Below are 22,885 nucleotides of genomic sequence, written 5' to 3'. Positions count from 1 at the left end.
AGCATATAATCTATTAATTTCCACTTCCTGTCTATTGCAGGGATTCATGCTTATAAATAGTATAAAAAAATTTTAATGCAAAGAGAGAGAGAAAATCCAGCATTTGGTCTTTTTTTTTTTCCCCCTAGCTGGATTCAGTGAGGTGTTGAAACATGCAGGGCGTTTGTTTCAGGCTTTGATAAGGATCTCTCACATTCTTATATAAAATGCTAAATTAACAATAATCAGCCCCCATGACTTACAGCCCTGCTCAGTGCATAGCTTGCCTTTCTCTTGGGCTTCCTCTGAGCCCACAGATCTGAGGGCTTTTTCCCTGTGATCTGAGACAGCAAAATTCCTGACAAAACTAATGAACTGGGGCTCCTGCAGAATTTTAAAACCTTTTCTTTTTGCCCATGAGTGGCTGCCTAATGTGAGTGGGATTTCAGTGGCTTTTTTAAAATTTGCATTATTTCCTCCCTGCAGTCAGGACATTCAGCACCATTTGCCTGCCTGGCTGCCTGGCACAGGGCTGGCTCTCTGGTGAGGTTTTCCACCAGGTTTCCCAATCCACACAACTGAGATAGTTTATGTTTTGGGTAATGGTATCTGACATGGGATTTTAAAGCATTTTCAGGTCCTTTATGCTGTGGTATTGTGGCAAATCTGTAAGATGTGAAGGACCAGAGACTTCTGAGCTGGTAGGAAGTGGAATGTTCTCAGCTGAAATCCTTCAGAGCAAGCAGTGACCACCCAGCAAGGAAATCAACTCTGAATCTTGGAAGGAAGAAGAGGAGAAAGTTCTGAATCATAGAATCAGAGAATATCCTGAGTTGGAAGGGACACACAAGGATCATGAGTCTGACTGCTGGCCCTGCACAGACACCCCAACAATCCCACCCTGGGCATCCCTGGCAGTGCTGTCCAAGCTCTCCTGGAGCTCTGGCAGCCTCGGGGCTGTGCCCATTCCCTGGGGAGCCTGGGCAGTGCCAGCACCCTCTGGGGGAAGAACCTTTCCCTGATATCCAACCTAAACCTCTGTTGGCACAGCTCCAGCTGTGCCCTCAGGTCCTGTCACTGTCACAGAGAGCAGAGATCGCTGCCTGTCCCTTGTGTAGCTGTAGCAGCTGGATTTGCACTCTCTGCTCTTCCATTGCCAGCATTCCAGCTCTCTCCCTCCAATGCCCTTCCCAGACTCGTGCCCCCAGTCTTTATCTGTTGGCAGGACCCTCATCCACCGTGAGGCAGCAAATCCCATTCCTGGGAGGCCGTGGTTTGCTCTGATCCCAGCTGGAAAACTCTAATGTGCACAAAAGCAATTAAACATCTGCAGAATCTGCTGCTGCCGAGCCCTGCCACCAGTCCTGGAATGGTTAATATTAGGAAGATTTGGCTTTAAATTCTCACCTTGGAAGCTCAGGGTGGGGATGCTGCCTTTGGCTGGATCATGTGCTGCTCTCAGCAGCCGAGTGACCGGCTGGGATGTGCTGAGCCAGGGAAGCTCCGGGATGAAGCAGCAAAACGCTGCCTGGCCAGCTGATGGCTGGTCACCCATCCCAAGTGTCCGGCCGCCTCCACACCCCCGTGGGCACCCCTCCGGGCCCGCTCCACCTCCCAGGCAAAAGCACAGCTTCCCTCAATCAGCATCCACCTCATGCCTTTGTCTGCTCCGGAGAGTTTGGGAATGCGGCGGGATTGCAGCTGAGTGCCACGCTCGGCTGGCCAGGAGGGGAATGCTGAGCTCTCCCCGCAGCTCCGTGCGAATCCCGCTTTGATAGCGAGTGCTGCGGAGCGGGTGATTTCTCAAAGATGCTGTGGGACAAATAAACAAATGGCTTGCTCTGAGCAACAGGGCCTGGAAGTCGAAGCAGGCTCCTCGTTGCCGGAGGTCAGAAGAAATGATGGGAGGGTGCAAAGCCCTGGGGTGATGCCAGCACCCCTGCTGGGCTAACTCCCTTCTGCCGGCTGCAATCCCACCCTGGGGATACCTGAGCAGCCCCAGAACTTCCCCGCAGCCACCCCTGGCTCAGCCGTGCTGCTGAGCCAAAAAATCTGCATTTTCTTGTGTTTTCCCCAACGTGTTTGGGATTCCGGGAAGCTGAGGGTTAATGTCATTCCTCCAGCGATGGAGCTGGACTGGTGCCCTCGGTGGCTTCTTGGGCTGTTTCGCTGTCCCCAAGTAACTGAGAAAGCAACAGTTTCCATCCCCGTGGGTACCCACAGAGCCGTGGTCAGCCGCTGAGCTCCGGCAGGAGAAAGCAATCTGCCCTGGGAAGGATCCACGTCAAAAGGAAGAAGAACTTGGGGCTCTAAGAAGTCAGAGCCGAAAAAGTCCAGTTAATCTCCCTCCCTGCAGACTCCGCAGCTTGCTGGGATGTCACTGAATAAGCCCCTGGTATGTCTGTGCTGCAGGCAGGGCTGCCGGGCACTTTTAAGACATTTAAGGGAAATTGAAGGACAAGCCCTGTTCCTGGTCATGAGGAGGTGTCTGGTCTCTTTCATGTCCTGGAGGAGGCTCTGGGGCGTGCTCTGCTGGCCTTGGGCCCCTGGGATCCCGCACCTGTATCAGCTCCGGGAAAGGGGGTGGAGAGGGAATGGTGGGAACTGGCTGGAACTGGGGGGCTGGATGGGCGATCCCTGTGCCCGGTGAGCCCGGGCAGTGGGATCCCTGCATCGGGCAGGTCTGCGGAGAATGGCCCCGCACACGGGTGGGGAGATACCTGGGGAAACCTGACCTGCGTGCGGGAGGTGATTCCCACGCTCGGGTGGGGTTTGCGTGGATGTGTTCCCTGCGTGTGGGAAACCTGCATGGGAGGATCCCTCCGGGGGGGTCTGAGTGGGGGATCCCTGTCCGTGGGTGGGGTGTGGTGGGGAGATCCCTGGGGATCCCTGCCTGGCGGAAGTCTAGGTAGGCGATCCTCGGGAACAAGTGAGAGATTGCAGTATGGAGGATGCAGGGGGTGGTGGGATCCCCGCGTGGGTGAGTGGTCCCTGGGGATCTCCGCATGGGGGGAGCCTCGGTGGGTGATCCCTGGGATGTCTGCGTTGGGGGAGCCTCGGTGGGTGGTCTTTGGGGATCCCCGTATGGCGGGAGCCTCGGTGGGTGATTCCGGGGATCTCCGCGTGGGGATAACGTGGGTGGGTGATCCCGGGGATCCCCGTGTGGGGGGAGTCTCGGGTGATCCCTGGGATCCCCGTATGGGGGAAGCCTCGGTGGGTGATCCCCGGGGATCCCCGCGTGGGGATAACGTGGGTGGGTGATCCCCGCGTGGGGATAACGTGGGTGGGCGAGCCTCAGGACGAGGTGAGGGATCCGCACGTGGGGAGCTCGGGGGGCGATCCCCCAGCGCACGACGGGCTGCGGGTGATGCACCCACACACGTGGCAAAGCCGGGCGGGCGCTCCCCGCTCCCGGGGCTCCCCCGCGGCTGGGCTGCGGCCGCGGTCGGTGCCGGGCAGGGCCGGGCGGTGCCGGGGGCTCCCGGCCGGGGCGGTGCCGGTGCCTTTAACGCGCGGGGGGGCGGCCGCAGGCGCGGCGGACGTGCGGGGCCGCCTCCTCCCCTTCCTGCCGCCCGCGCCGCGCAGCACCGGCCCGGCACGGCCCAGCCCTGCCCGCCGCCGTCTCGGTGAGTCCCGCCCGGGGAGCGCCGCGGGCCTCAGCGGGGCCGGGCCCTCCCGGCGAGGGGCGGCGGGCCCAGGCCGCGGCGGGCCCGGGGCTGCGGCCCGGCCGGGGGGGGTGGTCCGGGCGCGGCCCCACGGCGGGGAGAGGCCGCTGCCCTGGGGCCGGCGGGGTTCGGGGGGCTCCGGTGGGGCTCCGGTGCTTCCCGAGCGCATCTCCCCGGAGCCGGGTGAAGCGGGGCAAGCACGCCGTGTCCGCGGTGCTCCCGGAGCCCGCTGCGTTAAACCGCCCGCCGAGGGGCGGCTGGGCGACAATTGCCGCCCGCAATGGGGTTTGGAGCGTTCCCCGGGGCTGTCGGAGCCCCGGGTGAGGTTTGGCCAGAGGCGGCTGCTGCTGCAGCGCCCGGGTGGCCGTAGGAGCTTTAAGGAGCATTGCGCTTCATTACCGCGATCCGGGCCGCCTCGGGTGGCCGTGCGGGTGTCAGATGCTGGCAAATGCTGCTCCCCACCCTCGCAGGTGATGTTGTCAGTGGTGTTTCATTCCTGAGGTTGCCCGTGCCCTTCGGTCCAGCCCCGGTACGTGTTGTGTGCAGCTCTGTTAACCCTGGAGGTGTTGATGCCCCCATCTCCTCTCCTCTGCTCACGGCTGACTCCCTTCTTCCAGCCTGCGAGTTACGGAGAAGGAAAGAGGAGTTAAGGTGCCAAAGCTGCACCTTTTGTACCCGGCTGCCTTCAGCTGATGAAGTATTTTAATTGAGTAGGTGGTTATTAAGAATAACTTAGCTTAGTGTCTTTTCTGCATTAGACAGTGACAAGTTCTGCTCTCCAGTGATGTGCATCCACCCGTGTGCTTTAGGTTTGTCATTTTATGACCTTTTTTCCCCCCACACCCCCGCTAAGGTAGTGCTCTGTATTTTGCGGTCGCTGTTAGAAAACCTCGAAGATAATTTCTCACTTTGTGGAAGAGGAGCTGAGCTGATACCCCACTGTAGCTCTTTTCTGTTTAAAATTCTCCCTTTTTTCCCCATGTTCCTTTAGTATTTCTATTGCTGCCTCTGTCCACCGACACAAATGCATTTAGTTGACATAACCATTTTTTTAATATCTCTTTACCTATGACAAGGCAAAAATCTCTCAGTGGGCAGTCTGAACTGGTTGCTGCAAAAGTTGAGAAGGGATTCAGTTCCTGTGTTCCACCTACTTTCAGATGTTTTTCCTTGCCTTTTCTCTCTGTGGATCACTATCATCCTCCTGTGTGGTTTGGGCTGGAAGCATTTCTCTGCCTCGTGGACCTCTTGCCTGTAACTGTGCTGTAATTTCTGCCCTCCAACAGGCCATGCAACTCGCTTTACCACATATTTTTTCTGTTGCCTCATATGCTGATGCTGCTTTCTGCATACTGTGATTAAAATAACTTTTGTGTGTAACTGCAGCAGTGAAAGGTTGGGGATTGGAAAGAAACACTAATTCTCTGGTAGAGTTATTACCAAATATCTCTTTTGGTAGTTTTTTTCCTACCACCTCTTCTAGCTGCTCTCAGAAATAGCAGCAGTAGGATCTGAAGGACACAGATTTTGATTTTATCCTTTACCCACCGTCACAGACCTGATGACTACTTTGTTTCTGAAACCCCTTGAAGAAAAGGGAAGGACTTACTCAAGCCTGTGTAAAGCTGTGGTGTTGCTTGGTTAGCTCTGTTACAGCTTTCATTTGCGTCATCTGCTCTTGCTGTTGGAGATTTGGTGGTTATGGCTTGAAAATGTCTAATCATTCTTGACCCTAGGTGCTGTAAACCTAGGGCTGAAAAAATCCCTTAGGAACTGGAATTCCCTGTGAATTTCAGAGGTGATGGCCAGGTCTGTGTTTAAGCTACACTCAAGACCCTAAAGTGTGAGGACACAGGGGACAGGACATGTGTTTTATTTTAAGCATCAAACTTGGTTGCTCCTAATCCCTTCCCGTGCTGCTGCCAAGGCACCCACCTCTCACCATTGACTTTGTGAGGCTTCAGCTCCCAAGTTTAGTTCCCTGGTCATAGCCCAGTGATGTGCCTGAGTAAATAGTGTGAATGCCCCCTGTGCTGTCCTGCAGGGATGGGGAGGAAGCAGAAGGCAGAGTGGCAGCAGGAGGAGGTAATTCTTCATCCTGCTCTTCACTCTAAAAGCTGTGGCAGCAACCCAAATCAAGTTTAGTTTCCCTGTTTTTAGCACCATCCGTGCTGTGGATGCCTTTCATAAAACAACTGCTTCCAAGGTGAAACTTGATCAGTTTATTCTTTCTCCATCTTTGCAGGAGAGCTGTTGGAGAACCTCCTTGAAGTCTCGAGCAGTTGCTGAATTTCCATCCTCTCGGTGCTCGTGGCCTGTTTGTGTGATTTGTTTTTGGTTCTAGTGTTTCCATTTGGTTTAAATGACTGTTTTCCCTCCCTGATGTAATTAGAGCAACTGGATCCCCTCTTGACCCCTTGTTTTCATAGGTTAAACAAGTCGAAGTCTTTAAGTCTCCTTGAGTTGTTGTCTTATCGATATTCTCAGGATTTCCTTGTCAGTGACAACCTTTTGCCTTTACCCATCAGAACCTTTTTAATATAAAGGGAATTGTATGCATCTGTGTTCAGCACTTCCTGCTCTGCATTGGCAAAGCAACAGGATTGGGCTATTTTTAAAAGAAGGGATATTTTGGAGGGGGCAGATTGCTGCACTAAGCTCACAAACTTTTTGACATTCCTCGGGTGATTGTTTCAGGCTAATGAGACGGGGAGTTGCTGGGCTAAATCTGTCCCAGACAAATCACTTCTTGTTAATGACTGTGCATAAACTATGGAGATGATAAATTGGAGAATTACCAGCCCATGACTCCTAGGAATCTGCTTCTCCTCTCATGTTATACAAGATGTCCAAGCAAATAAAACACATGGAGACTTTTTTTTAAAAAAGAAGTATTTATTTGTGTTTTTAGAAATGTAAAAGCTTCTTCCTGTTCGCATGCCTGAGCTACAGCTGGTGGCAGGAGAGAGGGTACTTGGGAGCTTTGAAAACATCCTATTTCTTGCCAGAATGGAGCCTTTAAAGTATTTTCTTACAATGTGGACTCTTTGGCACTTTTTCCAGGCTGATGCCTGTGGTCTGCAGTTTGGGAACACATCTGTGCCTGCTGGCGTGGGCACTGCCTTAGAGACTGATTCCTGCTTTTTTTTTTTTTTTTTTTTTTTTTGCCCCCATTTTAGATGTCAGAGCAGGAGCAGCAGCCCTTTCATGGATAAGCACCATGGATTGATCTGGACCCTGCTGCTTCCAGCTGAGGAATTGTTTTTTACCTGGTGGAGGGAAGAAGCAGAGTGGATCCAGGTGCTGCTCTGAGATAGTGCACAGCCATCTGTAATTCCTGCCATTCCTCTGCAAGAGGTTTTTTTTCCCCTCTCTGTGAGAACTAAGTAGCACCTAGGCTGGGTTCCCTGTGTTTGAACTCGTCCTCTCCTGGTCACTGCCATGCCTGTGTACAGGACTGCTGCATCTAATTAGATTATATTAGAATGAATAAGTGAATCTCAATAAATGAGCTTACAGGGGCACTGTCGGGTCAGCTCAGTCCCTAAATATAGGTCCTGGGCAGAGGGCAGGCTTGGTGCAGGACCTCTCCATAAAGCAAAATTAAACAAGATCTCCTGGGAGTGCATAAATTCTTCTGCCTTGGCCATCTTGTCAGCCTGGATGCTCCAGTGTCCTGGTACAAGAAATACCAAAGTCCACCCAAGTACGAAGATTCTTTAATTGGAGCTTGGGTGTGGAGTTGGAAGGGGAAGTCATGGCAGTGGAAACTCTAATAATCTGAAGTGCTAAAGAATGCAAATCTCATGATCCTTTTTAATGCTTCCAATTTAACTAGAGGTGAGGAGTTTTTTTTAAAGTCTCTTAGATACTGTAGAAAACAGGGAAAAAATGAATGGTGTCCATTACATGAAAACTCTGGAAACAATCTCTAACTGCACTAACACAGATAAAGAACATTATCTCCTTGCCACTATGTGGTGCAGAGAAGTAGTTTCAAGCTTTGTGGCTTAAAGTAGTTTCAAGCTTTTTGGGTGCTTCAAGCCTTGAGTTTTGCTGTGGAATGAGTGTGGGGTGGGAGGGAAAGGAGCTGTAAGGTTTGTGGGGTAATCAGAGTTATTTCTTTCCAGCTCTCCTCCTTCTTTTCTGCAATGCTCTGGTTTTGTTTGTGCTTTGTGACCACTCTGCTTACTTACCACAATCCACAGCTCTAAACTGCTGTTACTGAAGAGAAGTAAAAGTAGTTTCTTCCCCTTTTCTTCCCATGAAAATTCAGAGGAATAACATTTTTTCTGTTTCAGATGAAAGCTCATCATTGCTTGTGCATCACTGGGGCTGCATTGTATCTTGGAGAAAGTGTCTGTAATTCAGTCATGTGGACAAGCTACTCCTTTTGTTGCACTGATAATCCCTATTATAAATAGTGTTGTCCTCTGCTTGCATTTACAGCTCTTTGCTTTCAGGTGGGCAGGATTTTCAGTGGTAGTGAAACACAGGGAACAGCTCTTCTTGCAGGGCTTTTTTCTCTTTTTCCATTGGACACTCTTCCTTCTGGCTGATCCCTCTGCCTGGCTTCCTTGTCTGGATCTGCTCACAGCCAGGCAATCCTGCAAATCACTGCACTGCTGGAGCTGCTGCATCACAGCTCCCCTGCTGCAGGAAGCATCTTTAAGCCCTTTTATGCTGTGAAGTTGAGGAAATAGAGCAAAACTCCTGTTTTCCTTCAAGTTGCAGTTGAATGACTAATGGAGGAGCATCAGGGAAGGCTCTTTTTCTCTCAGAAGAGGTGTGTTCATGTTATCCAGCAAAAAACAAGTTCTGATTTTGGGTTTACACCTATTAATTGAACAGGTGACCTTCTCAGCCTGCCTGTCTGGTGTCCAGCTCGCCGAGCATGTGTTGAATGACCCAGGGAAAATCAAGCTGGAGTTCAGAATTACGTGGGTGTCAGAGGCTCTTAAAGCCTGGTATATTTATGCCCGTGATTCATGGTGCTTCCAAAAACAATCCAGCTCTCATCCTGCAGAGGGGAAGTACCTCAGTCCAGTGTTATCAACTTTTGCTTAGCTGCCAGAGCAATATAAACTCAACCAGAGTTATTTTGGGCTCCTTATTCTTTTGCTTCCAAATCCCACCCTGCAAGTTCCTTGTAGGAGAAATGCTGGCTTAATTCTGTTTTACACTCTCCTGTATGGCCTGAAAATGGTAAGCAGGGTATTTTATTTCAGGGTTGTGACAAATTTTAGTACATCTCATTCCTTTCTGTGGTGTGAAAAGGTGTCTTTTGTCCGCCTGCTACCACACAGGAAGGAAGTTGTTGAGTCTGGGAGATAAAAGTTTTATCTCCTCCCCTGCAAGGGACAAGCTGCCCACTCCTAGGCTGGCACTGCTCTGCTCTGTCCTGCCTGTAGTAGGGCAGAGAGGAAAATTTTCCTGGGAAAATGTGAGTGGACTCAAAATGTGTTTGTAAGTGCGTAGCTGTCAAGGAAGATGATGACTAAGCTATTGCACAAGGTGCAGCTCTTCAGGGAGCTCACCAGGACTGGACTGGATCATGACTGACTCATAAGAGAACCTATAATATCAGTCTGCTCCTAATTTCATTATTACTGGTTTGATCTGACCACTGGCCATGACTACTTTTCTTTCCCAGCCAATTTGCTGTGGGGTTTTGAGTTGGAAAGTCTGCACTTGATGACAACAAATTAAAAAGTCCAATTTATTGGAGGAAGTGAATGGTTCCCAGGCCTTGGGTGGGAAGTGCTGCATGGCAGGAGTGTTTAAGCTGCTGTCTGGCATTTGGCTCACATGGGTGTTTCTCCATCTGGCACCTGCCTTGTGCTGCTGCCAGGCTCTGGCATGGCACTTACCTGCCCATTGTACAGAAGGGAAAGCACAGGTGAAGCACCTGCAGGTGAAGATGCCAGGAGGTCACCAGCAGAGCAGCTGGTGGTGCCTTTGTCTTGGTCCCATCTGTGACCTGAACCCCTGGCAGTCAGCTGGTGGGTGAGCTGCATTGTCAGATGGTGACAGGAAAAGGGGGGATGGATTTAAACAAAGAGAGAAGAGATTTAGATTAGATATTAGGAAGGAATTATTCCCTGTGCAGGTGGGGAGGCCCTGGCACAGGTTGCCCAGAGCAGCTGTGACTGCCTCTGGATCCCTGGAAGTGTCCAAGGCCAGACTGGGCAGGGCTTGGAGCAACCTGGGATAGTTGCTCCATGGCAGGGGGTTGGAATGGGATGATCTTTAAGGTCCCTTCCAGCCAAACCATTCTGTGATGGGACATGGAACTGCAGCAACCAGGACTGTTCCCATGTGCCCCTTCCTTTCAGGGTGTCCTCTCTGGTGTGGGTGGGAGGCCAGGGATAGTGTTAGTGATGTTGTTTCTTGCCTCCCAAACTGGTTTGAAAGGCTCCCTTGGTGTTTAGTGCTGCTTTGCCCTCTAAACCATCACTTACTGTTGCAAGTGGACATCCCAGCTTGGCTTTCACCTGGGCATTGCCTTTAATTCTGTCTGAGGACCTGAAAACAGGTACATGAAACCAGCTGCAGCATCTCTGCTGCTCCTCTCTGCTTCAGCTCCAGGTGTACCTGAGAGCATCACCATGGCTACAGCAGCTCATAGCCACTGGAGCTTTTACAGGGCATTTTCACATCTGGGAAGTGATTGGGGTTTAGGGTGTTGTGCCAGGAAGGGCCCTTTCCCCCAGGACTAGGTGGGAACTCCTTTGCCTCCTTTAGCTTGCTGTTCTCCAGGGAGACTCTGTGTCCTGTCCTTGGAGCAGGCAGTGTCTGCACTTCTCAGGGGCTGTGGTGTTGGGAACTGGCAGAAAATGGAGTTTACAGTCAGTGCTGTATCTCCTGTCACACCTGCTGACCTTTGCTTGGTTCAACACCTGTTGGCAGCACGTGTGGCTCCAGCTGTGATGGAAAGACAAAGGTCTGAGCTGCTTTTTCTCTTCCTGCTGCCTGGTTTTGTGTTTACAGCAGTGGTGGTGGAGCTCCATCAAGCTTTACTTCTCCAAGCTCATGGAGAATTGTGCTGAGAAGGTTCCTCCCAAGCCTGTCCCCAATGTGGACAATGAGCAGCATTGTCCAAAAGAGAGGTGGAGGTGGCATCTCAAAGCCTTGGAAACCACCAAGCTGCCTGGAGGATTTATGGAGGTTTTATTAGGATTTTATTGAGTTCTCTGGGCTTTCCCACGGCAGCTCAATGGGAGTACTGAGTTTTTTCCTTGTTGCCTTCACCTAAGGTCACTTCCATATCTTCAGCCTGTGCTACACTACCACTAGGATTGGATTGCATGCTAAATTTAGTGAACCTTTTTACAGCTTGGTTTGTGTGTGTAAAGCCAGAGGGTTTTTTAGCAGCTTTAAAGGGGTTAGAGCCTGGTTCAAGATGCCCAACAAGGCCAGGCTTTCTTTGCACAGGTGGCAGCACCCCAGGCCAGGTGTGGGAGGGTTCTTCTCTGCCTCAGTGTACTTCCACACAGGGATTTGCTGGGGTGCAGAGCCCGTGGGAGGGAGGGAGGGCTGTGGAGGCACAATTAGAACTTGCATAACATGGTCTGCAGTCTGAGGCATGTGAGAAGTGCTGGTGAAGGGGTTGGGTTTCAGAAGTTTTAAAGGCTTGTGAAAATTCTTGATCAGATGTTTCCATTACAATCCTGCCTTTTCAGCCCCCCACCCTCCACTTCCAAGTTTCTACCTCTTCTCCTATGCTGTTTGTGTGCCTAAAGAATTTTTTGGTTTCAGGTCTGGTGTACCTATTTCTAAGTAGATTTTTTAATCCCTGCTTGGCATCACAGGCTACTGGAGTAATAGTTTGAGAGATAAATTAAGTTGGAGGCACGTAGGTTTAGATCTGTGTGGTTGCAATGAAGTGTTTGTTCAATTCTTGCACACCAAAGGAGGAGCAGATTGTGGGACAGCAAAGCAAAGGGAGTGAGAACCCAGAGAAGCGTGAGAGAAATGACCTCAATTACTCTGCATTTCTGTTGCTGAGCATTTTTAGTCCTTTTTAACAACCTGGCATGTTCTTGAGTTCAGATCAGTGCTGAGCACGTTGGGGTGGGTGTGTGTGCTTGTGTTAGGAAGCTGTTTTGGGGTCAGAACTCTGGGCTGTTGGGTTCTTGACTTGAACTCAAAAACTCTTCAAATATGCATTTTACTGTTTCCAGTTTCTTTAGGAGACTCCTGCAGTCTTGGTCCTTGTGGTGACAAGTGGAAAGCACCAGGAAAACTTCAGAGATGTGCTTTGAACACACTTTTTGCAGGGTTCTCGTGCAGTGTTGTCCAGCTCTCAAAATTGCACTGTATGTGGGGTTTGCAGTGGACTGGACTGTGGAACTGGGACCAGTAAGGAGGGTTGCAGCATCCTCTGGGCTGCTGCTGCTCAGAGGAGCATTAGCAACCCTCAGCCTCACTCCCCTGGGGCATCAACAGCTGCATGAGGGAGGTGGTAAAAGAAAGCTCCTTCACTGTGTGGCTCAGGTGTGATTCAAGCGTTAAGCAAGTCTGGGGAGGAGCTGGAGCCTTTTCCCTGCTGCTGGAGGGGAGTCTGGTCCCCTCCTCTGGGTGTTTTAAGAGGCAAGTATTGCCTTGGGGTCTGCTGAAACACTGCACTGATTGCTGAGAGCATGTGACCTTCCCTAAGCTGCCTGCCAGAGCCTAAAGGGTGTGGGTGATGGCACTGTGAGGTGACACCAGCTGTGTCTCATTTCTTGCTGTGAGTACCTGCAGCAGACTGGGCAGTGAAGCCCAGAGAGGTTAACAAGGGGAAAAGAAGCTTTGTGCTGTTCAGGAGCACATCTCCTTGTTGTGGAAGCTGAAGGATGGCATCTCAGTGGAGCTGTGGCCAGTGAAACTCCTGTTGTAGTGCAGGAGGTGTTTTGGATGATGATGAGCTGAGCTCTTAGTGCTGCCCTTGACAAATGAGATACGTGCAGTGTCTCAAAGGAGAGCAGAAAAAGGCCTTAACACTTCACCTGCCTCAGCAGGGAAATGACCACAGTTCAGCAGCAATTTCTAAAATTTCATGTTGTGCTTTCAAACAGAGTTAGAAGTTCCAGCTCATGATGCAGTTTGTACTTTGAAATGCACTGCTGCAACTTGTATGGTGCCAGTGCTGCAGGGATTGCTTCTAAAGCCTCTTTTGTTCCTAAACCATTTTGAAACTTTGTTTCTAACAGTATTAACAGCACCATATTCTACAGCATGAGGGATCTGGCTTGGATATAAAGTGCTGTCTTTATGCCTGCATAATAATGTGCTTTAGGATAAATGTTGAAGGACAGCTTTGCTATGGAGCAGTCAGAGTAATTCATATCTACTGTGGAAGTTTGTTCAGCCTTCAGCTGGTGCAAATTTCTGCTGGAGCAAAAAGTCAAAATATCAGTGCTGTAGGAAGCCCCATCACCAGGAGGACCTTCTGTGGTCCAATCATACCTCTAAACATTCCCTGTGTTCAGGGGGTTTGTAAATAGAGTGCTTTAATCTGGCAAATGATTTTAAATTTAATGCTCAGTTGAAATGAAATCCACCCCTCTTTAGAGGTATCATTCCTAATGTGACTATGGATTAAAACTCATTGATTGCTACCAGCAAAAGGATGAAATAAAACACAGTGCCCCTGCTCCATGCAGAGGCTGCAGATTGACCATTACAGCACTGAGCACCTTGTTGGATTGAGGATTGAGAGTGTTTTCCCAACTTGCAGCCAAAATGCAGCCATGGCCCTTTGCTGCCCATTTGTTCCCATGCCAGCATTGTCCTCTGGCTTCAGCCCCTCCCTGCAAGGTGGGAGCAGAGGAAGCTGGGCAGGGTCCTGTTCCTGGGGTGCAGCTCAGGGCAGCAGAGCTGTTCCTCCAGAGGAAGGGAGGGTAGCAAGTAATGCCTGCTCAAGCCTGGCTGTTGGGATTTTCCAGGGTTTTTGTGTCTTTCTGACCCACCACTGTGGTGTAGAGTATTTAAAAGTAAAAATAGACCTGCTGATGCAGTGCTTGGCAGGCTGCGTGGGCTGAAGAGGAGGCAATTCCAGCCTCGTAGTACTCCCTAAATTCTACTTTGGTAGTTGTGCATGTTGGTGATAATTTCCTTTATGATGCCTCTGTCTGCTTACAGGAACTTTGACTTCTCTGTGTTTAGTCTCTGTTCCTTCAGTCACCCAACCTAAACTGAAGCTGCCCTTTTAAAATCTTGGTGTTGAGAAATTAACTGCATGCCCCTGACTTCTAAACTCTTGGCACATTGGGGAATTTATTATCACTCTGTGAACTTTGGTTGTTTAACTGGTGGATACTTTTCCCCCCATTCTTTTATTGTACTGTGTGTGGTGACAAAGAAGAAAGAACTTCCCTGTTGATTCCTCTCAGTTTGCAGCTGAAGAATTATCAAGACTCAGTCTGATGATGGGGTACAGCAATCTTGTTTCACTTGCTGCCTTCTGATGCTCTCATTTAGCTACATCTGTGCCACATTGACAGCAGTTTTCTCTTTAGAGACAACTGAAATCACTCAACTGCTTAGACATAATGTGTGCAATAAATAATGTCTTGAGACTCCAGGTAGTTAGAAGAAACCACATGAAAGCATATAGACCTGATGTAATTCACAATCACTGAAGTTTTGATTTCTCTCTGAGCTAACAACTCTCCTCTGCCTTGCAGCCTGTTCCCAGCACAGCTCAATTTCATTTTCCTCTAGGAATTTGGATAGATGAGAGCATCTGTCTGCTGCTGGCTTCTCCTTTTGTCCATTGCTGTTCAACAATAGGATTGTTGAGTCACTGAGAGGTTAACGAAGCTTTTTTTTTTTTGTCAGTGGTCCAACCTCTTTGTATAGCTGTGTGGAACAGCACACTGAACAGAAATAATGGGAAAATCTTGTTGCTGGAATGACTGGGGCTGTCATTTTGTGATACCAGGGTAAAGACCTGCTTAAGCTTCAGGCTTGTGGCTGTGTTATGGGGAGGCTGAGCACAAATCTCTCTGCAAGAACATTAAATATTAGTTTCTCTGTGTCTCCTTGCATCCAGCAGTGTTGGAGCAAGGAGAGGGAATCTGAATGATTACAGTCTCTTGCCATTTAGAATGGTTTTGTTAGGAGCCTTTTGGGGTTTGGCATTGGAAAAAGGGTGAATTGTAGCCCTTAATTATCAAGTGTGGGAACAATTGGAGCTGGACAGACAGGCAGCAGTCCAGCTCCTCTTCCTGAGCGAGCAAAGCTTTTGTGCTGTGCCATCCCACTGCACAAATGGCTGTGCCAGGCTGTTGCTGGACTGATTGGTTTTGATCCCTTTTAGGAAGGGGTTTGGAAGCTCTAATTTTGGGTTTATCACAGTAGTCAGGCTCCTGCCCTGTTGCTCTGAGCAAGCCTGTTACCGTGGCTGCCCCAAAGAACTTCCCCTGGAGGGGGGAGTGTGGGATTAAAACCCAGCTGTTAAATCCAGTTGAACTGGGACATCAGTGGTTTGGCTGGAAAGATGTGAAGATGCTGTGCTTTGCTCCTGCAAGGAATGGAGAGCTTTGAGGGGGAATTGAGCTTGGCATGGTGTGGGATGGGTGGCACATGGGTGAGCTGTGGCTTGCTGGATGCCACCTGGGACACTTTTCTTGCCCTGTCTCCTGTCAGCTTGTGGATGAGGGCAGCCAGCAGAGCAGGCTGGCAGTGGGATTTACAGGAGTGTTTGCTGGTGGCAGTGCTCCAAGAAACTCTCACCTTTTCCCTCCAGAGCACTTCTCCAGGCTGGGCTTTCCCTGCAGTTCAGGCAAAGTGCACTTGTTATCACTCAGGCCTTGCTGCTGACCCCAGCCATGCCTCCTTTCCAGGCTCTCATTCCAGCAGAGCTCATACTGAAAAATGGAAAATATAGAACTCCTCTTTGGGACACAACTTCACTTTTTTTCTTTTTTTTTTTTATTTTCCCCTCCTGGGAGCTGCTGAGCCACCACGGCTGGTGTATGCATGGCCCTGCATTCTCCTGTTGGGAATGTTAAAAATACCAGCTACAATTTTCCCTTTCCACATACCAAAATATATTAATGTGCTGCTGCTTTGATTAGTCATTTCCTCTTCTTTTGTTCCTTTCGCAACAGGGTAAAGGACAGCGTGTGCACACTTGAGTAAAATCTTGTCTGGTTAAGAAGTCTGAAGCTAAATAGATTCTCTTAGGTTAATACCTGTCTTTGTTGGCAGAAGAATTCTGTTCTTATCCCTTTAATATACATTCAAAAATAAGTCTGGATAAAGTCACTTTTATGGTGTTCAGACTAAGAATATCTTTTGTGTGATTTATTTTTGTAGTGGAAAGAAACTTTATTATGAACAAGATTAGTATTCTTAGATGAATTTAATATATTCTTGCAGGAAGACCTTTGGTGATACATTGCTATAGGAAATTTTCCAAATTCATTTATTTTGAGGTTTCTTGTCTTCCTCTTGTGCCATCACCTTGATGCACACATTCCTCCTTCCCAGAGCTCCTGTGAGCCCTCATTCAGTGTGGGTGGAAACTTGGTGAAAGCAGCAGTGACACTGTTGGGCTGTGCATGGCTCAATTTGGGGTAGTTCTGGCAGCCTCTGCACCCTCAGGGTTTGGGGGTACAGAGGTTAATAAATCCAACTTACAGGGACCTGCTAAAGCTGCTCTGAGTGACCTGCTTGCCCTTGAAGGCTTATATTGAGGATATTTTTTCTTCTCTGTTGCTGTGGCTGCCTTAGTGAGAAACTGGGGAGAAAAACTTTAGCACCAGGTGGTCTGAAGAGTTGCAGAACAAGTGGTAGGTTGAAAACTTCCTTGTGTGTGCGTGGAGGAATTCCAGTGAATAAGATAAAAAGCTGCCTGGTGAGTATAGCTAAGGGCAAAGTTGGGTAGAAATCCAGAGAATCGAGCAATAAATTAAGACTGATCTCTTCTCAGTTATGTCCAAACTTCAGAAACACAGCCCATAAACAAGATGCCATCCTCTTTAGCAATCTGTCGTGGTTTTCCTGTCGCTGTGGCGCCGAGGGCGGCTGCTCTGCCCTGAATTCAGATGGAGAACAGCTTGTGCCTGCCCAGGGAGGGAAAACTCTGCTGCTGGGGATGTGCAGAAAAGGGGTTTTACCTCTCCTTGGATGCACAGGCAGGTAATCCACTCGAGTTTTCTCCTTGACTCTTTGCAGCTCTTGTGTAGAAAAACCTGGGTTGTTTTTTTGAATGAGCATTAGATTCCCAGTGCTCGGATGCCATTCATACTTTCACAGAATCTGCTAAGGCAAAAAAAAAAAAAAAAGCTGGACTAAAGGCCTTTGCTTCTTTTGTTTCTGTCTCCTCTTATTTTACATTTATTTTTTAAAATATTAACAAGAATTCATAATACAGGAATGTATATTTATATAGTTATATTTGCTGTATACTCTGGGAAGGGGAGAATGTTTCGTTCCAGCTGTTTTCTCTTTGCAGATTGCTGTGAAGGTATGAGAGGAATTTGAGTACTGAGAAGCCACTGCTCATACCTGCTTTCCTCTGTCATAGGATCATGGAATGATTTGGGTTTGGAAGGGACCTTAAAAACCATCTGATTTCTACCCCATGCCATGGGCAGGGACACCTTCAGTAGACCAGGCTGCTCTAAGCCCCATCCAAACTGTACTTGAACACTTCAGGGATGGGGCAGTCACAGCTTCTTTGGGTAACCTGTGCCAGGGCCTCACCACCCTCACAGCCAAGAATCTCCTTCCACACTTGGATGTAAGGAGATGAAAGGGATGTAGCAGCCCTAAATGTCTCAGGAGATTACCTAATTTTTTTTTTGTTTGTTTGTTTTACTTGGGATTTGGGGCTCTGCCTCGTTTATACCAGAGGGTGGTCAAGTGCATCATTCCCATGGGTGCTTCAGACCTTGTTTTAATTGAGTTAAAGTAATAGAGCATGCCAGGGGTAGGTGCAGAATGAACACACTTACAGTAATGCAACTTCTTCCTGCGTCAGAAAGGGATTAAGCTGTGTTAGAGTGAGCAAACCCAGCTGGGCTCAGACCTGTATTGTACCTGCCCTGGCTTTTTAGGGGCTGGTAGCTGCTCCCTGAGGCTTTCTGTGGGTCCAAGGTGAAGATTATCTTGTTGATGTCTATTTATACACTAGACCACAATAGCTGTCTTAAGGCCTTTGTTGAGGTGCACAGCACTTAAAAGCTGTGTCAATGGCTTTTGTGTGTGGTAAAGCTGAGCTGCTGTGAAGTGTCACGGCAGCCTGGATTGTACAAACCCCTGTGAACTTCCCAGACAGCTAATTAGAATAAAAACAGGTGTGGCCTGGTCCCTCCCTCCTGTCCAGGTGCTGGGCAGAAGCAGATTTCAGGGTGTGGTTGTGTGTGTTTAATGCTTTTGCCTGTCTGACCCGAGAGTCCTGGCTCGAATCCGTACCAGGTTTGTGCTTTTGGACGGGCTCATGTTGCAGGAGATCCCTTGATGCTCAAAAACTACACGACAGATGGAACTGCTGCTCAGACAGGGAACCTAAGCTCAGCTTTGGCCATAAGTCTGCTAGATTTGGCTCTTATTTGTAGTATTATTTTGAGAAAATTCTCTGATCTTTTTTTTTATGCCTTCCTATTTTGAGGAGTATCACTTCCCAGTTCCCTGTGCACGAAAGCAGGGGGTGATTGAAGAGCAAATGTCTGATCTGGTCCCTGCCTGCGTGGAGAGCAGGGAAAGGGGAAATGCTTACCCAAAAGCCTGAGCTGGCTGCTTGGGTGTTTAAATGCCTCTCAAATAGTTCATGGTGGTGTGGGCAGAGCATGTCTGTACATGAATGTGTGAAGGAAGGAGCTGGGGGAGCCTCAGGGACTCCTTGGAAGTAGCGATGGGAAGATGCAGACTTGCTGAGTAATTCCTGCTGGAAGAAAGAAACCTTTGATTCCTCACAGGCACTTTGGAAAAAGGTAGTGTAAAGATAATTTGTTATCGTCTAACTCTGGGGATTGTAGGGGGGGTGTGTGTTAGCTGCTAGTGATTTAAAGGGGAATCTTGCAGTTTCTGGAGTGTGGTGGAGCCAAGGACATTTTTTGCTGGTCTTGATGCACACTGATTTTTATTCCAAGTAACATCCCCTCACAAATACTGCAAGAAATGTTTTGGTTTCCTAAAACTTTGCTGTGCTGAGCAGTATAGACTCCTTTAGGTTGGAAGAGCCTTGTAAGATCAAGTCCAACCATTCCTTCAGCACTGCCAAGGCCACCACTAACCCATGTCCCCAAGTGCCACATCCACACAGTTTTTAAATCCCTCCAGGGATGGGGACTCCACCCACGCCCTTGGCAGCTGTGCCAGTGCCTGACCACCCTTTCACTGAAGAAATTTTCCCTAATATCCACACTGAACCTCCTCTGGTACAACTTGAGGCCGTTTCCTCTTGTCCTGTCCCTTGTTCTGTGGGAGCAGAGCCTGAGCCCCCCTGGCTGCCCCCTCCTGTCAGGGAGTTGTGGAGAGTGAGAAGGTCCCCCCTGAACCTCCTTTTTTTCAGGCTGAACTCCCTCAGCTGTCCCTGGTGCTCCAAACCCTTCCCCAGCTCTGTTCCCATTTCTAGACAAGCTCCAGCTCCTCAACATCTTTATTTTCATGAGGGGCCCAAAACTGCCCCTAGGACTGCAGGTGCTGCACAGGGGACAATGCCAGCCCTGGTCCCTCTGGCCACATTTTTGCTGATATCAGTGTATTTGTGCCCATGCTTTAGTGAGCCCAGTGGAGTTCTGCTGTGCCAGGCTCTGTGCAGTTTGGGATATCAGTGTGAGGAATGCAGAGCCTGGTTTTCCCTGCGCTGTGCCAGCAGCAGGTGTGTGTGCATTTATCCCCTGCTAAACCCAGCTTGCTCGCTGCACTTTCACCGGTGCTAATTCCAGTGCTGGGCTTTATCCTCCAGCCCAGGTGGTTTCAGGGCGTCAGCTGCCTCCTGGTGAATCCCTGCCCTGCCTTATCTTGTAGGAACTTGCCCAAACAGCCAGGCTGTGATGGAAACCTCTTGTGGGAGGTACCTGGGTGCTCCCTGCTGCCGGCACTGGGACAAGATCAAGGACATCTGCTGGTGCTGGTGGCGAGGTGGTGCAGCCTTATTGTGCTCCCGGCTTCCTCTCGGTGCTGCTGCTGCATTTTGTCAGGTGTTGGCTCTGAAGCTGTATCAGAAAAAACCCTCTGAAAGTAAAGGCTTTTGTTGAAGCAAAGCTACTCTTTCTGGAATTTAATAAAGAGCTTGTCTGTGTTAACTAACATCAAGCGACTGAGAGCAGACAGAGCCCAACAGATGGTACAAACAGTGGCATGTTTGGAATGGAAAATATTTACCTAGAGGGTATTTGAAGCACTGAGCTTGTGCTCTGCAAATGGCTTAATTGTATCAGTGAAATAAAGTGGAGAGCAAGATTTATTGACAAGTTTTGCTCTGCTCTTGCTGTCAGCACCTTGGAGGGGGTGTCAAGCACTGTTGAGCTTCTCTTGAACAGGTCTCCTTCTTGGGAAGAGTAGTTTTAACACCTGAATGGCTCAGTTGGTGTTTTTGAGTGTCTGCAGCTTTTTCCTGTGGCTGCACAAATCCTGCTGTCAGGGCAAGAATTGAAATGAAAAATTCAAAGCTTGAAATGCTGTTTATTATGCTTCCCCCCCAGTCATGGGTTTGGGGGGATTGGTGTAAACAGAGCATGGGAATAGAGATATAAAACTATATTCTTTAAAAAGAATATAAATATGTAGGTTAAATTTTACCCTGAGTAATGTGGATGCCACAATATAAGAAGGTTAGAAAGGTACTGGAGAGTACCCAAGGGCCATGGAAGGGTCTAGAGGGGAAGCCATGAGAGGAGTGACCAAGGTCACCTGGCTTGTTCAGCCTGGAGGGGATGAACTGAGGACAGACTTCATCCTGGCCTGCAGCTTCCTCACAAGGGGAAGTGGAGGGGCAGATGCTGAACTCTTCTTCCTGAGCAGCAACAGGACCTGAGGGAACAGCTGGAGCTGTGTCAGGGCAGGTTTAGGTTGGATACCAGGAAAGGTTCTTCCCCCAGAGGGTGCTGGCACTGCCCAGGCTCCCCAGGGAATGGACACAGCCCCAAGGCTGCCAGAGCTCCTGGAGTGTTTGGAACACACTCTCAGGCACAGGGTGGGATTGTTGGGGTGTCTATGAGGAGTTGAACTCTGATCCTTGTGGGTCCAGCTTCCAACTCAGGATATTCTATGACTCTCTTCTGTAATTTTCTGATTTGCCACTGGGATCAAAACTCCCAGGTCCATCTGAACCTTCAGCTTTTCTGGCTGCTGAATGCCTCATGCATGACTTTAAACTGTGCAAGTTTAAAGAGACCTGGGAGAAGATTGTGTGTGATCTTGCTGGAAGCTGTGCCTTTCCTTTATGTAGGTGTCAGGTGAGGTTTATGTGCAATACCTTAATTCTCCTGTGTAAAAACTGCTTGGGTGCAGCCAGCTCCTTGCTGGTGTTCTCTGCACTGGGTGTTTTTGGGAGTGCTGAGCACTGCAGGGGCTCCTTCCTTCCCAGTGTGGCTCACCTGCTGAAGTTAGCCAGGTGTTAATGAACTCAAGCAAGTTTGATGGCTAAAATCCCTGCCTGTTCCCACAGCTCTTTGTGTCACATCACAGCAGCTCTGCTGTCTTTTGTGTCCTGTCTTGAGACATGAAAAACCCATCTTGTTTTTTCAGTAACACACAGTGCTGTTTGAAAAACCCAAAACTAAACCAACCTAAGCTATAATTCTGCAGTTTTCCCATATGCAGTACCAACACTGATGTTAAATGAACTACCCTGAGGTTTTTCTGGCAGCCCCCCTCCCTAGAGCTTGAGCCCAGCAGTGCTTTAGTCAGGTAATACAAACAAGTCACAGAGAGCTGGTTGCTCTTGCTGTAGGAATGTGGAATAGGCATGGAGTGGCTGAACTTCTTGTTTAATTTCATACCTTGCCTGTGGCAGATCTGGGTTTAATTGCCCAAGTTGCTGGGCATCATCTCTGGAAAAGCTCTGGGGGAGGAGGGCTTGGGAGTGAAGCTGTTTCCAAGAGGATCCTCTTTGCAGCTGCCTGATATGGAGCGTGTTCCAAACTGCGTGCAGAATAGGGAGAACAAAAATAATGTTATCTGTTTGAGGAATTTATTGAATCCAGATACAGCTCTGAGACTTCTTGCTGTGTTCCTAGTGACTGTTGGATGTGAGTCTGCTTGCCAGCTTGAGAAAATCCCAGAGAAATATCCCAATTAAAGAAGCTGTTGCCTTGGCTAAATCATACATGGTATCTCTTAAACTACTTAGTATTGAAAAAAAGGCACCTTGGTACCTGTATTTCCCCCCCTTTAATGTTAGTTTTTCAAAGAGGCACAAATCCCTGAAGATTATGTGCATTTTGGGACCCAAGCTTTTATAGAAGCTGTGCTTCTCATGTGCTGGGGCTAAGCTATGAGTGACTCATTAGCCAGATGGAGCTATAATTTATTTCTATCTTCTCAAGTAAGTTAATCCCCTGGACCTAAACTGAATGAATATCCTGTGAAATGTGGTATCTGCACAGGGTGAAACTTGAGATTTAAATTCAAAAAGGCAGAGGGTGGGTTAGGAAATCCAGGGCAGCATGAACTGGCAGGAGAAGTCAGGTGCAGGCAGTAATAGCGCACTGGAGTTCAGAAATAGTTATTTTTCTGTGGCACGGGCTCTGTGTAGGGAACAAAAGTGCAATTCTTTTGTTAAAGGCAGGATGGGAACAGTAACTGGGTCTGTGCACGGCCTGGGACAGATGCAGCTTGTTCCCCTTTTTCAGAATGACTGAAGGGATGTTGTGAGGTCTGGAATTTAGGGGTGAGACGGGAGCATGTCTGCAAGGGGGGAGCCTGGCACGGGTGCTGGACTCTGAGAAACGTGAGCAAGAGCAGGTTGAGTATCAAATACAGATGGAAGGTGAGTATTTAACCAAATAGTTTGAAATTTAAGTGTAGCTATAGTTGCTGTGCCTCTGTAGGCAGTAGGGAGGGGGAGTGCAGTGTGATTGCTGCGGGGAGTGCCTTGCCTGGGATTGTGGGTTTGGGTGGGTGGGGAGCTGGTGCAGCCACCCTGGAGACTTCAGAACTGCAAGTGATGAAAGTCCCATTGCAGCACTTCTGGGGGGGAAATGCTTTTTTTTTGAGTGTGTCTCCTAATCAGGATGGTAAAACTAAATGGAGCAGTTGAGCTGGTAGGTGAAGGTGTGTCAATGCAGCATTTGCTTTTT

At 49.0% G+C, this 22,885-nt stretch overlaps 1 protein-coding gene across 1 annotated transcript in view; it reads left to right on the top strand.

The window, feature by feature from the left end:
- Positions 1–3,544: 3,544 nt before the first annotated feature.
- Positions 3,545–22,885, top strand: part of KTN1 (kinectin 1) — a 78,312-nt gene continuing 58,971 nt past the window's right edge. The window contains exon 1 of the mRNA XM_059850578.1: positions 3,545–3,605. The gene's annotated coding sequence lies outside the window, so the exon portion shown is untranslated. The remainder of the gene's footprint in view (positions 3,606–22,885) is intronic.

Source organism: Haemorhous mexicanus, chromosome 6 (genome assembly GCF_027477595.1).
Source record: "Haemorhous mexicanus isolate bHaeMex1 chromosome 6, bHaeMex1.pri, whole genome shotgun sequence".
In the NCBI taxonomy this organism is placed as follows: Eukaryota; Metazoa; Chordata; class Aves; order Passeriformes; family Fringillidae; genus Haemorhous; species Haemorhous mexicanus.
The sequence above is the reverse complement of the archived record's forward strand: the minus strand, read 5'-3'. Positions and strand labels throughout refer to the sequence as shown.